The sequence below is a fragment of the Pinus tabuliformis genome, chromosome J, assembly GCF_031772625.1.
Source record: "Pinus tabuliformis cultivar Carrire ecotype Pingquan chromosome J, CPIR1, whole genome shotgun sequence".
Lineage (NCBI taxonomy): Eukaryota > Viridiplantae > Streptophyta > Pinopsida > Pinales > Pinaceae > Pinus > Pinus tabuliformis.
The window spans coordinates 1,437,236,846-1,437,246,194 of NC_142295.1; the positions used below are offsets into that span (position 1 = coordinate 1,437,236,846).

A 9,349-nucleotide genomic window follows, 5' to 3' on the forward strand; every position below is an offset into this window, starting at 1 on the left:
ACCGAAATGCATTCCCTGAAAACATGTGTGAAGGTAATATATTCAAAAGAGTGTTTCATATTATACCAAGAACTCGAGATACAGACAAACAAGTTATCTAATGAAATTATGCCCTTAAAGGAAGGAATTCTGCTTAAATTGAAATTCAAGATAAATGCCTCTTATTAAAAAAAAACATATGTTCATTGAGAATAAAGAAAAGATTCAGAGATATGTGCCACCAAAATCTGTTCATAAAGAAAGATTCAAAGATATGTACCAACTTCTAGTCCCAGTTGCACTGGTTCTCTCACGTTTAGTCTCAGTAACTCTGATTCTGCATATAGTCCTTGCATGTCCCAAATCTCTTATCCCCTCTCCTCTTCAGTGTTGTGGTTAGAAGGTCAAACTCATCTGCCAGCATGTAGCGGCGTCAACGTATGAGGAGCCATAGGGGGGCAAAGGATGGGGTCTCAAAGCCGTAGTAGAACCCAACAATAATCCCAGGAGGTTGTGGCCATAGTAGAACTCAACAATAAGCCCAGGAGGTTGTTGCTAACTTTCAGTCCATTGTTCTCCCTAGGTACCATGTGAAGAGAATAGAACCTAACAACAAGCCCAGGAAGTTGTTGCTAACTTTCAGTCAGTTGTTCTCTCTAGTACCATGTGAAGAGATTCACAAAATATAAACCTTGGCATTCTGAGATTTTGGAAGTCGGTCAATAGATTCCTGACCTTGGTCACATTAAAGGAAGGAGTAAAAAATACTTGCCCTCTCTTTATACTGAGAAATAAAAACTTTTTTGTTAGTCTTAAAGATGTAAAATGCGTGCAACGAAATCAGAGGGTGTGTCTCAAAACAAATGAATGCCAGGCTGGATCGTATTGAGTGTCATATTTCACCAGAAGTTGTGTCTCAAACAAATGGATGCCAGGCTGGACCGTGAGTGTCTTATTTCATGTATCGCTGCCACTCTTGCTCCTCTGAGATCGTATTGAGTGTCATATTTCACCAGAAGGTGTGTCTCAAAAAAATGGATGCCAGGCTAGACCGTATTGAGTGTCTTATTTCATGTATCGCTGCCACTCCTGCTCCTCTAGAGGATTCCATGCCAAGGATTAGACTCCTAATTTATGTAATGTTTTCTTTTATTTTGTTTTGTGATTTGATAATTGATATTTTGTTATGCTATACTTAAGTGGGTAATGTTACAAAAATTTTGGAAAACTTGCTCTGTAAGGCATATAGTTTAAAATACCTAGTTCCCTCGGCAAGTCGACATAATCTACAAAATTGAAATGATTTTGAGAGAATAAAATTTTAACTTACAACAAAAATGGAGATAAAATAGTCAATGTAATGTTGAGCGTGCCAAAACGTATATTAAAAAAATAATATATAAATAATAAAAAATATTAAAAAAATAAAGTAATATATAAATAATAATAAAATATTAATTATATATAGGAATATTTGGAAATATGTATTAATATTTTAATGTGTAGAATATGAATCATAAATAAAATATTTCATTGTCAATTAAGTATATCATGTAAAACAAGTGAATATAAATAATAATAAAAATTGTAGTTTATAATATTTTATAAGTTAAAACATTAATTTAGAACATTTTACTAGTCAAAACATTTTATTAATGTGTTGTTCAAAAATAATATACTTTCATTCCTAAATTTACCTAAATAGAGATCGAGCGATTTTACCTAACCAAGTAAAATCCCTAACCAAATGTAAAGATACATCAAATCTCTCAAAAACAAATGTTTCCTCAGTGTTTAAATTTATGCGGTTCAAATCTCTCATTGTACAAACTTTTTCTCAGCTTTTTAAATTTACGCTGACATATATTTACACAAATATAATTCCACTATTTCATTTCAAATTTCCCCCAACTTCCTCTTTGTTTGGTTCCCTATAATTTCTTTTAACTCTAACTCAATCTGAAACCGTCTTGACTAAGAACAAGAAGTTTTAGAAGGTACATATCCCTCCCCCTCTCAAAGTTCTTCCCTTTTAGATTGTCATGGCCAGAATGTTCACAACTATACTCAGTGAGAATACAACAAAGATTAATTTACGGTTCGAGTGAAAATACAACAAAAATTAATTTACGGTTTAGTATAGATTAAAAAAATATAATTTCACAATATTGTATTTCAAAATTCACTGAACTTAATATTTTATTTCAAGTTTCCCGGAACTTCATCTCAAAAAAATATAATTTAACAATATTTTATTTAAAAATATATATATATTTTATTTCAAATTTCCCTGAATTTTGATTTTTTATTTCAAGTTTTTCTGAATTTGTGATTGAACTTAATATTTTATTTCAAGTTTCCCGGAACTTCATCTCAAAAAAATATAATTTAACAATATTTTATTTAAAAATATATATATATTTTATTTCAAATTTCCCTGAATTTTGATTTTTTATTTCAAGTTTTTCTGAATTTGTGATTTTTTTGGATTTTACAGTACTGGAATCTGGTAGAAAAATTTGAGATGAAATTTTGATTTGGGTTAGTTAAATTAGATTTTTGTAGAAAAATTTGAGGTGAAATTTTGATTTGGGTTAGTTAAACTAGATTTTTGACTTTATATATGGATTCAGCACCCTGTAAACCCTAAGGCACTTCCATTGCACAAGATTACCCATCAAACTTGTGATTTCAATAAATTCCTGCTAGATTTTGTATCTACAATAAATTCCTGCTAGATTTTGTATCCTGTTCCTCTGGAATTTCTTTTCTTTCTCTGTTCTATTTTGTTCCCATTCAAGTTTCCCCGAACTTCATCTCTGTTCTGTTACCCTAGAATTTCTTTTCTTCTCTGCTCTGTTATGTTCCCCTAGAATTTCTTTTAACTCTCGGGAGCATCTAAGAGTGCGTAACTCAATTTAACTCTCGGGAGCATCTAAGAGTGCGTAACTCAATCTGAAACTGAGTAGAAACAACAAGTTTTAGAGGGTACTTGAATGGAGTTTAACTCAATCTGAAACCGTCTCGAATCTTGAGTAAGAACAAGAGTCTTGAGTAAGAAGAAGCAGCTTTAGAGGGTATTTGAACACCAAGAACAAGAAGAAGTTTTGAGTAAGAACAAGAAGAAAAACCGTTTTGAGTAAGAATACCAAAAAGAAGTTTTAGAGGGTATTTAAACACCAAGAACAAGAAGAAGTTTTGAGTAAGAACAAGAAGAAAAACCGTTTTGAGTAAGAATACGAAAAAGAAGTTTTAGAGGGTATTTGAACACCAAGAACAAGAAGAAGTTTTAGAGGGTATTTGAACCAGAAATATTTATAAAATCTTCAAATCTCTCAAAATGCAAATTTTTTCCTTTCTTAAATTATCTTTTAAGTTTTTATTAAGTTTTTAAATCTTGTAAAATAAATCTTCAAATCTCTCAAAATGCAAATTTTTTCCTTTCTTAAATTATCTTTTAAGTTTTTATTAAGTTTTTAAATCTTGTAAACTGGGTATTTGAACAAAAAATATTTATAAAATCTTCAAATCTCTCAAAATGCAAATTTTTTCCTTTCTTAAATTATCTTTTAAGTTTTTAAATCTTACAAACTTTTTCTTTTCTTAAGTTTTTAAATATTTTACTCTATGCTAGTGTATAGATTTAGCATATAGATTTAAAAGAATATAATTTCACAATATTTCATTTCAAGTTTCCCAGGTTATCTTTTTCCCAAGTTTTTAAATCTCTTCTTCTATGCTAGTAGGTTATCTTTTTTCCCCAAGTTTTTAAATCTCTTCTTCTATGCTAGTATATAGATTTTATAGACTTAAAAGAGTATAATTTCACACTATTTCATTTCAAGTTTCCCCAAGCTTCCTCCTCTGTTCTGTTCCCCTAGAACTTCCTTTATCTCTTCCTTTATCTCTTGGGAGCATCTAAGAGAGCTTAACTCAATCTGAAACCGTCTTGACTCTTGAGTAAGAACTCTTGAGTAAGAAGAAAGAAGTTTTAGTGGGTACTTATCCCTCCCTCTCAAAGTATAGAGATCTAAAGAGTATAATTTCGCAATATTTCATTTCAAGTTTCCCCAAGCTTCCTCTCTGCGCTGTTCCCCTAGAATTTCCTTTATCTGTTGGGAGCATCTAAGAGAGCTTAACTCAATCTGAGACCGTCTTGACTCTTGAGTAAGAACAAGAAGTTTTAGAGGGTACTTATCCCTCCCTCTCAAAGTTCTTCCCTCTCAAATTGTTATAGCCAGAGTGTTCACAACCATACTCAGTGACGATACAACAAAGATTAATTTACTATTAATCTGAGTATCTGTTCGAGCGATTTTATGGAATTTAAGTCCATGAGCAATTCCTTGTTTGATAAACTCGTAAGCTCGTAAGCAGTTATCTGTTATCTGTTGAACACATGAGAAGTGTTGGAAAATCTTCATATATCTGGCACAAAAAAATGATGAGGAATTTGAAGCGTTGAATAGGGAATTTATGAAAAATTCAGGTTCGGGAAGTATTGATAAAGTCAAGGAAAAATACGACAAGTGGCGCATAGATAAAGACTAAAGTCACTCATTTAATGATGTAAGCCTTTTGATATCAAGATACAATGGGATCCCAGGATTAAAAAAGGAGAAAAAAATAGAAAATAAAGACGAAAAGTGGACGACAAATCTGAATTTAAGCAGCAGACACAAAATGAAGGAAGCCAAATGAATATCATAAAACAAAATATCTCAACTTGAGTTAAGCTAAAAAAAATTGAATACCTGACAAAGTAAGACGGTCAATTCTCTAAGTTGCAATCATTTAGTCACACCACTGAGAAGGTTGTATATTGAAAAAAACGAATGTGAGGAAATTGAAAACAGAGAGATAATGCAGAGGAAAAATTAACCGACAAATACCTTGAGCAACAAAATAGTTGCAAAACTACAGTAGGTATGTTTTTGGTGATGTTTCTTTATACATATGAATTATAGTGGTTATCAATTTTTTTTTATCTGGTTCTCACTAGAGGTGAATCAAAAAAAAAACACAAACATGAAAAAAACAACCACCCCCAAAAGAACAAATCTATGTTTTGATCCCGAGCTGTAAAACAGAAAATCGTCCAGCACAGGCCACCCGACGCAGAAATCGAAGCAGTCCCATAAAAAAGGGGAAAGCTCAAAACCGTCAATATAGGAATCGACGAGGTCCCATCAAGAAGGGTAAAGCTCAAAACACTGGACATTGACAACCAGGGCAGGTGTGGAATTTGACGGGCAATTTGCCCACTAATGTTGATTTGTCTCTCAAATATACTTAAATTTTTGTGTTGATTTGTCCGTAAATATAGTAAAAAACATGAGAAAGTGCATCTGCCGGTGCAAAGAACATACCTTCACCTGTCACTGTGGAAAGAACATAAGAAGGCACTAGTGAGGAAATACCTTCACTTGTCACTGTGGAAGAAAATAACCTAAACAAGAATAAAGTAAAATTTCGCGATACTGTAATTTGTGATTATGTTTCGGGTAGCTTAATTGGTGATGACCTGATGACCCTGAAAATGAAGCATTATGCCTCTGAAAATGATGAAAATGAAGCATTATGCCTCTGAAAATGAAGTTATGTATAAGAAGGCGCATCTGCCTGTGCAAAGAACATACCTTCACCTGTCACTGTGGAAAGAACATAAATAAACACCAGCGAGGAAATACCTTCACCTTCACCTGTCACTGTGGAAAAATAACATAAATAGGCACTAGAGAGGAAATACCTTCACCTGTCACTGTGGAAAGAAGAAAGCGAAAAGAACATAAATAGGTACTAGACAAGAAATACTTTCACCTTTACTTGTCACTGGAAAATACATAAATAAGCAATAGTGATTTCACTAATAGTGATTGGAATTGATATGGTGTATGTGAGCAATGGGTCAGCCCACTTGCTGATTCCTCTATTCAAACAGAGAAGGCAAAAAATTTACTTCCAGCCAGCAAGTACTTATTGCTCACACGGTAGGGCACAATCATCGTAAAGATCCAGCCACGACCTAGTCCATTCAAACCCAAATTAACACTTTTAATTTAGGTCATCATTTACTGTATTTAATGAGATTTCATGTACATAAGTAATTTGAAAGGCGTACCTTTTGAACAGAAACCCCGAAGATCAGATCTACTCTACAATGACTAGAACAAACCCCAACCCTTTATCGATGGCGATGAATGAGCGATCAAACACATCTTGGGCATCCTTTCAAGCAAATAATCTTAAATTCGATCTGAAATACCTAAAATCCGTCTCAATATACACATTTCGGTAAAGAAAAACAACAAAATTAAATAACCTTCTGAACAACAAAGTTATTTTTCTATCAGAAGCCATTAATGTATTGGAATGGTGCTCAGAAGCCAAGCGTAACTATTGAATATCATTCGAATTCCCTTCAAAGAGGGCTTCTCATCAGTTAGCTTCTCATCACTGCACCCATTAACCCTAAACAAACAGACAGACGCAACTAAGAAATCCAGGGGACGGTCATATACGAATGCCAAAAACATGAAGCTTAAATTCCCGCAAATCAAGAGCAAAGAAAGCAACAAAGTATACTCTGTTTAGCCTGATGGATGGGCAATTTAATGAATTGGGTAATGATTAGGGTTAGGGTTTTGCGTATTGACCATTTTACAGAACGGACGGCTGAATACGTGGCAGCAAGATCAACGGCCACCAATCGTTTCGAGGAACTCCGGCCTGATTCCTAACATTAGAACTAACGGCCGTTGGAAAAGGACTTTCAGGGTTCCTCTTCATTCATAACCAGGAATGGGCGTGGAATGTATATATATATATATATAAAAGAGAGATCTAAGTGAATATTAATCATAAAATTTTGTTTTTAAGATTTTGGTTTATAGTGAGATAATTGAGATGGGATGTTTTTTTATTTATGATTTAAGTCCAGATTTTATGGAGAAATCACATAGAATTTTTTTTGCTCTAAAAATATTCCATTATAAATGGAGTAATTTAGGTGTTAAAATTATCTTGTTTAACTTTGTTTCAATGTAAAATATTTCATTATAAATAGAGCAATTTAGGTGTTAAAATTATCTCATTATAAATGGAGTTAGATGTTAAAATTATCTCATTTAACTTTGTTTTGGTGTAAAAATATTTCATTATAAATGGAGCAATTTAGGTGTTAAATTTATCTCATTATAAATGGAGTAATTTAGGTGTTAGCATTATTCAACACTGTGATAGTGGTTATTTTTAGAAAAAGTTTATCTACAACACATTTTGTTAATTATTTTGTGTTTGTTAAGTTGTGTGAGTCCTAAAATCACTGTGCACTTAACTTTTAACTTTTAGCTTGAAAAATAGCTATCTAGGGCATCTAAGTTGTCAAAAACTTTAGTCTCTAACATGTGGTATCTACTACACACTTTGTTAATTATTTTCTCTTTGTTAATTATTTTCTATTTGCTAAGTTTTGTGGGTCTTGAGATGACTTTACACTTTACACTTAACTTTTAGCTTGAGAAACAACAATCTAGGGGCATCTAAGTTGTCAAAAACCACTCAAGGAACACCTCTAGCCTAGGCCACACTAGCCCTTAACATGGCTGGATTTTTTGCCCAGGGAATTTCGAACTAGTGACCTTCACATCACGAAGTGCCTTAATAGTACATCCCATCACCATATATTCTATGCCCCTTGGCACTTTGTTAATCATTTTGATTTTAATCAATGTTATAAATTAAATATTTTAAATAGTGTAAAAATTAAAAGAATGGGCAATTTTATAACTAGTCTCTTTAAGGAGGCAATCTTTTTTTGTGCAATATATCAAATGCACAATATAAGATATATATTCAAATGAATCTCCTTTATTTATAAATGAGAGATGAAGTGGTACAAGGAGGCTTATTTTTGCTCAGAGGAATCCTAGAGTATAGTTTTGCATGGAATTTCAGTAATATGACAAACAATGAAGTATAATAATATTCCTTGCTCCAACGTCTGTCATTGGCACATCAATGAGGTATATAAAAGTTATTGATACTTGGGGATTACACAATTATCACCAAACATATGATTCATGGTACAACTCCAAAGGACAATAAGTTGGCTCGTGTTCTCTTTCAAAATAGAACCCTCAAAGGAATGTTTGAATCAATGTAATGGCTCCATGTCTTACATGTAAGACGCACAAGCCAATCTTAGCACATATAAAAATTTGGGTAATCAATAATAGATGGACATGAGCATTATCAAGACATTACATAGCCATGTGTTTTGTTTAGGCCAAAATATGAATTTCTTGGTTTAGTAAGAAGAAGAATATTTGGTTAATCTCCCCTTAGGGCCAAGGCTCAAATTGTTTATTTATTGTAGTTCTCCTTCTCCATGTTGACTTCAATCATAGCTTTTATATTATAACAAAATGTTTTAGCTTTAATTAAAAAGGAAAATAAAGAAGAGATAATGTGAACATGATTAAGTTGAGAATTTGACATCACGATTACTCATCAAATAAAAATTTAATGATTATTAAATATTTTAATTGCCTTTTATTTCAAAATATATATATATATATATATATATATATATATATATACTTTTTTAATTAAAGTATTTTTCATGTTCAAGAGGTTCCTTTATCTACCTTGATAAAATTTGTAATTGGGTGTATTCATAGCTTCACACTATCTCTTACTATATTTCTTAACATTTACCAATTATTAGTCATTGCTTCTGTTATGCAAGGACTATAGACTTGGAGATAATGCTTCCATGATAAGTTTAGAATTGGTTTGAGATTTTGTTAAGAGAATATCTCAACCTCCTTATCCATGTTTGGAATTTGTTGGATCTCAATCCAATTATATATTTGTGTCATATTTGTGAATGAATAATGTGTGAATTTTTTTATTTTTTTTGTGCATTCTGATTTCTTTGTTGGTATTAGAGCATGTATGGGCTTGGGCTCCCTCATGGGAGTGCTAGGGAAATAGACAGTATGTGTGTTTGTTGAGAGTAGACCGTAGTTTTTCATTTGCCAGTGAGTATGTATGATTTTGAGTGTTTGTTAGTGTTTACACAAAGGCTACACATTTGTAGATCTATGAACAAAATTTTGAAGCCTGAAGACCTGTGTGAGAAGACTCGTGTGAACTAGTTTTGCAGTGTGTTGGTGGAATTACATGCAGTGTGTAGAAAGCTGACAGCATGTTACCCAACGTGTTGGTTAAGATATGTTTCAATTCTGGGTTGTGTGTTGGATCATATGTGTTCTTTAGCAATACGTGAGGATTCAATCCTACATATGGTGTGAGGACCTAACCTAGGTCTTCTAACTAAATCTAAATTTATCATTTAATTTAATCA

At 32.5% G+C, this 9,349-nt stretch overlaps 1 long non-coding RNA gene and 1 other non-coding gene across 2 annotated transcripts; both read right to left on the reverse strand.

Moving 5' to 3' along the window:
* Positions 1 to 3,595: 3,595 nt before the first annotated feature.
* On the reverse strand, positions 3,596 to 6,624 carry LOC149232761 (uncharacterized). The gene is made up of 2 exons (XR_016248187.1): positions 6,101 to 6,624; positions 3,596 to 6,004 (listed from the first exon to the last, which is right to left on the reverse strand). It is a non-coding gene; the product is annotated as an uncharacterized LOC149232761 (long non-coding RNA).
* Positions 6,354 to 6,442, reverse strand: LOC149232762 (small nucleolar RNA R24). Its single transcript, XR_016248551.1, has one exon. It is a non-coding gene; the product is annotated as a small nucleolar RNA R24 (small nucleolar RNA).
* Positions 6,625 to 9,349: the final 2,725 nt, after the last annotated feature.